At 43.3% G+C, this 7976-nt stretch overlaps 1 non-coding gene across 1 annotated transcript; it reads left to right on the forward strand.

The window, feature by feature from the left end:
* Positions 1-366: 366 nt before the first annotated feature.
* LOC112209604 (U6 spliceosomal RNA) lies at positions 367-468 on the forward strand. The gene has a single exon (XR_002944438.1). It is a non-coding gene; the product is annotated as a U6 spliceosomal RNA (small nuclear RNA).
* The last annotated feature ends 7508 nt before the right edge of the window (positions 469-7976 follow it).

The raw sequence follows: 7976 nt of genomic DNA on the forward strand, positions 1-7976 counted from the left end.
AGCTTTTGTTCTGTCTTTGGCTTTTGAAATTACATATCTGTAATTTATATATATACACACACACATATATATTTGGCTTTTAAAATTACATATCTGTATAAATCTGATAAAAGTTTTAAATAGTTACATAAAAACTCATTTAGGAGATAATATATTAGAATACTAAGATGTGTGCTGAGTTTAAAAAACAAAGAGGCCAGGAGCGGTGGCTCACACCTGTAATCCCAGCATTTTGGGAGGCCAAGGTGGGTGGATCACCTGAGGTCAGGAGTTTGAGACCAGCCTGACCAACATGGTGAAACCCTGTCTCTACTAAAAATACAAAAAAATCAGCTGGGGATGGTGGCAGGTGCCTGGGTAACAGAGTGAGACTCCGTCTAAAAATGAAAGTGGCATCTGATACAGAGAAGATTAGCATGGCCCCTGCTCAAGGATGACACACAAATTTGTGAAGGGTTCCATTTAAAAAAAAAAAAAAGTCTGAGTGAGGTGGCTCAGTCCTGTAATCCCAGCACTTCGGGAGGCCAAGGCGGGAGGATCACTTGAGGTCAGGGGTTCAAGTCCAGCCTGGCCAACATGGCGAAACTCCGTCTGTACTAAAGTACAGAAAAATTAGCTGGGCATGGTGGTGCATGCCTGTAGTCCCAGCCCCAGCTACTCCGGAGGCTGAGGCAGCAGAATTGCTTGAACTCAGGAGGCGGAGGTTGCAGTGAGCTGAGATCATGCCATTGCACTCCAGCCTGGGCAAGAAGAGCAAAATTCCATCTCAAAAAAAAAAAAAGGGCATCTGAATATATACAATTACAATGTCAATAAAAATAGATAAATGAATAAATACAGTTAGTCTTTTTTTTTTTAATGGCATCTGGACATTCCTACATTCTGGAAGATTTACAAATACATAGTGGGGATACCTCTCATAAATGTATAAGCCTCTCAGTTTTTCCTTCCAATGCATTGCAGATTGTCTTTATTTAGCCCTTTCCCCTGGGATCCTGAGACTGAGCGCAGTGCAAGCTATGCTTTTTTTTGTAAACACAGCACCTCACATTTCTAGAAGACACCCCTAAGTAAACTTCAGGGCCCTACGTCGGTCACCATTCCATCTGCTCTTCTCTGCTCTGATTCTTCCTATCCCTCAGAAACCCAAGGCCTCCTTAGCCAAACGGAGCTGCTGTGGTCACAAATAGCCTTGTGCCCCTGGGAACCTGTGAGATGCAATATGTCATCAGTCTCCCTCAATCTTGGCCTGAGTCCAAGAGAAAGGCAGCTGCTCTGAGGTTCGAGACTTTCCAGTGACTCAGCTCTCTAATTCCCAGTACTCTGTGCATATGCCCTCCTCAATTCCATCTCCTAGACTTGCCAGATGTAGGTCGAGTCCTCAAAGATGAGATAACCAAGATGCAAAATCCTAAAATCCTCCATTAAGCACCTACCAGCTGCAGAGGCCCTGCTGGGGCCCTGAGGGAGATGTGTGTGGCAGACTGCAGGCCAAGTAAGTCCTTCTTTAAGGCTGGTGTCATGAGAATTACTCAATGCCGCCTCCTGCTGGGGAAGGACACTTCACCCCTTTTATGGAAGCCCAACGGGAAGGACTCATGGGACAGGGCAGGCTGCCCTGTCTCTTTTTTAGGCAGTCACTGCAATCACACATGCTCACTAATCCAGTTCACTAAGGTAGGAAGCCACAATAAAGTTTGGAGCCAAAACTGTAGATATAAAGAGAGTTCCTTTATCTGGAATGGCCTCGATTTTTGAATAAGGAGTTTTTTGTTGTTGTTTTGTTTTGTTTTGTTTTTGAGACAGAGTTTCACTCTTTTGCCCAGGCCGGAGTGAAGTGGCAAGATCTCTGCTCACTGCAGCCTCCGCCTCCCGGGTTCAAGCAATTCTCCTGCCTCAGCCTCCTGAGTAGCTGGGATTACAGGCGCCTGCCACCACGCCTGGCTAATTTTTGTACTTTTAGTAGAGATGGGGTTTCGCCATGATGGCTAGGCTGGTCTCGAACTCCTGCCCTCATGTGATCCGCCGGCCTCGGCCTCCCAAAATGCTGGGATTACAGACGTGAGCCACCGAGCCCATCCATAAGGCTATATTTTTTAATGTCCTGCCTCCTCCTCTTTTTTTTCTTCTTTTTTTGTTTTCAAATAATTAAAGATGCATAGAAAGTTGCAAAATTAGTACCGAGATGTCCTGTGCACTCTTCACGCAGCTTCCCCAGTGGTAAGCTCTTACATACTACAGTACATTATCAGAACAAGCAATTGATGCATATTTTCTCAATGCATTGCAGTAGGTGGATTTGGTACTTGAGACCCTCAACAATCTCTTTCCGCATATCATGACTAACAGTATAGGCTCATGGTTTTTAAAGGACTGCCCTTTGAAGGAACTGGATGGAATTTTGTTTGCAAAGAGCTGAGAATCACTGGAGAGGCAATAAATGGAAATGTTCCTGTAGATTGTCACTATAGAGAGCAGGGCTGATGGATGTCAAAGGATATCCAGGGATATAAGCCCTCAGCAGGGAGGAGAGCAAAAAGGCCAGTGTGTTTGGTTATTGGAGAAGTTATTTGGATAGTTTTTAATTAGAGACATCTCTTGCATGAATGGATTTCCTAATGAAATCAAATTTTGATTGTGGAAAGCATCATTAACATGTAGGAAACATCAGTATATTCTAGGACCTGAGAGTAAAGGATGAAGTCCCTTTTAGAGAGATACATTGTTCTCTTTTAGGAAGATGGGCATAGAAGTGCAGGAAGTCAACTAGACGTGTTAAAATATAAATTTTTGGCTGCTTGTAACAGAGACACAAATGCCACTGGTTTAAATTAGGTAGAAAATGTTTTCCCACCCTTGGATCCAAGCACATGAGGACCCTGCCCGGGCTCCATGATCTAGAGGGACCTGCTCTATCATTCCCCCAACTTATAGGACAAAAAGTCCGAGAAGCCAAAGGGATAGACCTACCCATGGAGGTTGCATCTCTTCTACAAGTACTACAGTCTAGGTACTTGGAACCCCTGAATTCCTGGCACTACTGGCCCCCAAGCCTGCTTCCAAGTTTGCATGGGCTTCCTCCTGGGGCCATCCTCCCGGGGGTTATGCCTCGCTGCTGTCGTGCATGCTCTGAGACCCCAAAATGTGGCTGTTTTCAGAGAAGGATATGGGTCTGGAGATTTTAGGGACTTGAATTTTCAGGAAAAGAAAGTAGGGCAGATAGATGCAGGTAGAGGACCCAGAGCTAGTTTTCCTCACTCAGCCATATTCTGCCATGGAACCTAGGGGAGTCTCAGAATTCTAAATTCCAGCCTGGCTGTCTTAGCCTGGATTCCCCAGAAAACAGATTCTCAGATAGATTTATCTGCAGAAGTTTTATTGGGGAACAATCTTGGGATAAACACCTTTAAAAGCTGAGAGAAACGGGACAGGGAAAGGGAGCAGTTGAACTGTAATGAAGCCGTAAAGAGGACTGAGCTGATCTCATGGGTTGTGGAGGCCTCTGGCACTGGAAAAGTCCTTTAAATTTGGCCAAACTCGGCCGGGCGCGGTGACTCACGCCTGTAATCCCAGCACTTTGGGAGGCCGAGTAGGGGAGGATTATCTGAGGTCAGCAGTTCAAGACCAGCCTAGTTAACATGGTGAAACCCCGTTTCTACTAAAAATACAAAAAATTAGCCGGGCATGGTGGCATGCGCCTGTAATCCCAGCTACTCAGGAGGCTGAGGCTGGAGAATCGCTTGAACCCAGGAGGCGGAGGTTGCAGTGAGCAGAGATTGTGCCATTGCACTCCAGCTCGGGCAACAAGAGCGAAAGTCCATCTCAAACAAACAAACAAACAAACAAAAAGATGGCCAAACTTGAAGCAAGGTAACCAGGACTTTGTATGTTCTTATCTTATCTATCAGTCATTGGATGTGGCTGCCCCCAGGGAGGGGAGGTATAACCTTGGGCAAGGCAGCTCTTTTCAGCTAAGGGCAATTCCCAGAGACAGAGCTGTCACAACCAACACCCCTGGCAGCTGGGGAATAAGTGACAATGTTGAAGGTAGGATTTGGGTGGCACACAACAGTATCTGCTACACTAGCCTTCAAGATCAGTATGAAGGTATATTTATCAAGACAAAAGCTGGAACATGTTTTATTCAATAATTCATTTGTTTGACTTATAACAATAAACCATCTCTAACACACATTTCCCTTCCTGATATCAGACAGCTGCTCTGAGGGATACCCGAGACCCACATTCAGGAAGTAAGATAGACATCAGCCTGGACTGCTGAATAGATGCCCTGTGATTTATCTTCAGACATGACTCAGTGGAAATGCAGTTGACTCCATTCTAAAACCTCTCTTGAGAATATTTCCAGGCCCAGTCAACTTATCTTGGTCTCACTATAAGGAAAGGAACTGAGATCAGCTGCACCCTGAGAGGCTAAGATCCTGACAGGGAGCAGGTGAAATCAGGTTGGAAAATAGACAAGACAAAGGCAGGCAGATGTAAGAGGTATTCAAAAGCCCAGTTGTGCTCTATTTTTGCCTTCCACGAGGAATCTTACGGGGAGCTTCCACATTACCCGGTTATTGGTCACGGCGGTGAGTTAAGGCTGTTTTATTGAATGAAATCATCAACCCCCCTCCTTTTCCTGCTAAAATGCAATCTGTTTCCAAGACTTTCCTAATGTAGAGTGATTTTATTGAGCCTAGACCATGGATTTCCCATCTGATAACTCTTTAAGAGGGATGAGATAGAACATAATGTGAGAAAATAACATTGTTCCAAGATTTGTAAATGCTAATAATTGTTGAAGTCCCATGGTAGGTAAATAGAGGTATTTTCTTTATTTTTGTGTAAGTTTGAAAATTTCCATAATAAAAAGTGTTATAAATTGTCTTAGCAGGTCACATAACTAATAATAAAGGTAAAATTTTTGTTGGTCTTAATGAGAGAGAATTTGGAAAGTGGAGATAAGCGGGGCTTTGGAGCTCCTAAACTATTCAGGCTGTGTTTTGACTCAGCGAGCTCAAAGTGGGAGGGCAGGAGAGCTCGCTTTTTAAAAGATCGACAGCGCCATCTACCGGTAAGAGCGCCCAACTCCCTTGCTAAGGATGATATCATTATGCTAGGGTGATACTAGCAAGCCTCATTGTTAGTCACCTAAGAAGTTAAGACAATAAGAAATCATTCAAAAAATAAAATGGTGGCAGGACGAGGTGGCTCACGCCTGTAATCCCAGCATTTTGGGAGGCCGAGAGGGGAGGATCGCTTGAGCCCAGGAGTTTGAGACCAGCCTGGGCAACATAGTGAGGTCCAAATCGCTACCAAAAAAAAAAAAAAGAGAGAGAAAAAAAAAAGAAAGGCGTTAAAATTAATTTAAAGATACACAATAATGAAAATATTACAAAGTACTATTATTCAGCCATAAAAAAGAAATTACATTCTATTTATTTATTTTATTTTATTTTATTTTATTTTGCAGACAGAGTCTTGCTCTGTCACCCAGGCTGGAGCGCAGTGGCGCAATCTTGGCTCACTGCAACGTCCGCCTCCCCGGTTCAAGGGTTTCTCCTGTCTCAGCCTCCTGAGTAGCTGGGATTACAGGCACGCGCCATCACGCCCAGCTAATTTTTGTATTTTTTTTAGTAGAGACGGGGTTTCACCATGCTGGCCAGGCTGGTCTCCAACTCCTGACCTCAGGCGATCTGCCCGCCTCGGCCTCCCAAAGTGCTGGGATTACAGGCATGAGCCACCGCGCCCAGCAGAAATTACATTCTGATACATGCTACAACATGGATGAACACTGAAAAAATTATGTAAAATGAAATAAGCGAGACACAAAAGGACAAATATTGTATGATTTCGCTTACGTTAGATATTTAAAATGGGGGAATCTGGTTTGCCAGCACAGCAGGAAAAAAAATAAATAAAAGTAAAATACGAAAATCATAGAGGTGAAAAGTCAATTTGGCCAGGTGCCGTGGCTCATGCCTGTAATCCCAGCACTCTGAGAGGCTGGTTTGAGGCCAAGAGTTCGAGACCAACCTGGGCAACATGGTGAGACACCCACCCCCACCACCTCTAAAAAAAAAAAAAAGAAAAGAAAAGAAGTCGATTAGAGGTTACCAGGGGCTGGGCGGAAAGGAGAATGGGGAGTTATTGCTTAATGGGTAATGAGTTTCTGTTTGGAGTAATGAAAAAAATTTGGAAACAGAGATAGTGGTTGACAGCTGCACAACAACGTCAAATGTAATTAATGCCAATGAATTATACATTTAAAATGGTTAGGCTGGGTGCAGTGGCTCAGGCCTGTAATCCCAGCACTTTGGGAGGCCGAGGTGGGAGGATCACCTGAGGTCAGGAGTTCAAGACCAGCCTGGCCAACATGGTGAAACCCCATCTGTACTAAAAATACAAAAATTAGCCAGGCATAGTGGCAGGCACCTGTAATCCCAGCTACTCAGGAGTCTGAGGCAGAAGAATTGCTTGAACCTAGGAGGTGGAGGTTGCAGTGAGCCGAGATCGTGCCACTGCACTCAAGTGTGGGCAACAGAACGAGACTCCGTCTTGAGAAAATAAAATAAAATAAAATAAAATGGTTAAATGGGAAATCTTACCTTATATACATTTTCATATATATAACATACACACACACACACACACATATATATATACACACACCACACACACATACAAGTATGAGCCACCACACCTGGCTAAATTGACTTTTCACCTCTATGATTTTCCTATTTTATTTTTATTTATTTTTTTCCCTGCTGTGTTGACAAACCAGATTTCCCCATTTTAAATATCTGATGTAAGTGAAATCATGCAATATTTGTCCTTTTGTTTCTGGCTCATTTCATTTTGCATAATTTTTTTTCAATATTCATCCATGTTGTAGCATGTATCAGAATGTAATTCCTTGTTTATAGCTGAATTATATATATGTTTATTTTTACCACAGTAAAAGAAATTTTAGGCCAGGCATGGTGGCTCATGCCTATAATCCCAGCACTTTGGGAGGCCAAGGCAGGTGGATCACTTGAGCTCAGGAGTTTGAGACCAACCTGGGCAACATGGCGAAACCCTGTCTGTACTAAAAATACAAAAATTAGCCGGGCGTGTTGGTGCACGTATCCAGTTCAGCTACTTGGGAGGCTGAGGTGGGAGGATCGTTTGAGCCAGCCAAGTCCAGGCTGCAGTGAGCTGTGATTGTGCCACTGCACTCCAGCCTGGGTGATAGAGCCAGACCTTGTCTCATAATAATAATAATAATGATTAATTAATTTAATTAATTATTTTTTTAAATTTTTTATTTTTTGAGGCGCAGTTTCAGTCTTGTTGCCCAGGCTGGAGTACAATGGCATGATCTCGGCTCACCGCAACCTCCGCCTCCCGGGTTCAAGTGGTTGTCCTGCCTCAGCCTCCCTAGTAGCTGGTATTACAGGCATGTGTCACCACACCCGGCTAATTTTTGTATTTTTAGTAGAGACAGGGTTTCTCCAGGTTAGTCAGGCTGGTCTCGAACTCCCGACCTCTGGTGATCTGCCCACCTCGGCCTCCCAAAGTGCTGGGATTACAGGTGTGAGCCACTGCACCTGGCTAAAAAAAGAAATTTGTAATGAAATTGACTTCAAAATAATTTAAAAGTTAAGAAAAAAACCACATTACACAAATATGATATAAACTTAAAAGAATGACATAAAAAAAACCCACACAAGAGCAAAAAAGGACGCAATGAAATATGGAAACTAGTGAATGGAAACAGTGAAATGACAAAATAACTAAATAAACTAGTAGCAAGATACCTGAAAGGAAAAGTTGACTGCCAATCAAAATACGTTGCTGGGTGACCAAGAAATCAAAGTTAAGAGAGGTAGATATTTTAGGAGTATTTCATCCAGGTCATAGTAAAACCCAGTCCAGGAATAAAACATTGTATGTATCTATACCAGCCTTGTTTTAAACAAAATCTA

This window comes from Pan troglodytes, chromosome 5 (genome assembly GCF_028858775.2).
Source record: "Pan troglodytes isolate AG18354 chromosome 5, NHGRI_mPanTro3-v2.0_pri, whole genome shotgun sequence".
In the NCBI taxonomy this organism is placed as follows: Eukaryota; Metazoa; Chordata; class Mammalia; order Primates; family Hominidae; genus Pan; species Pan troglodytes.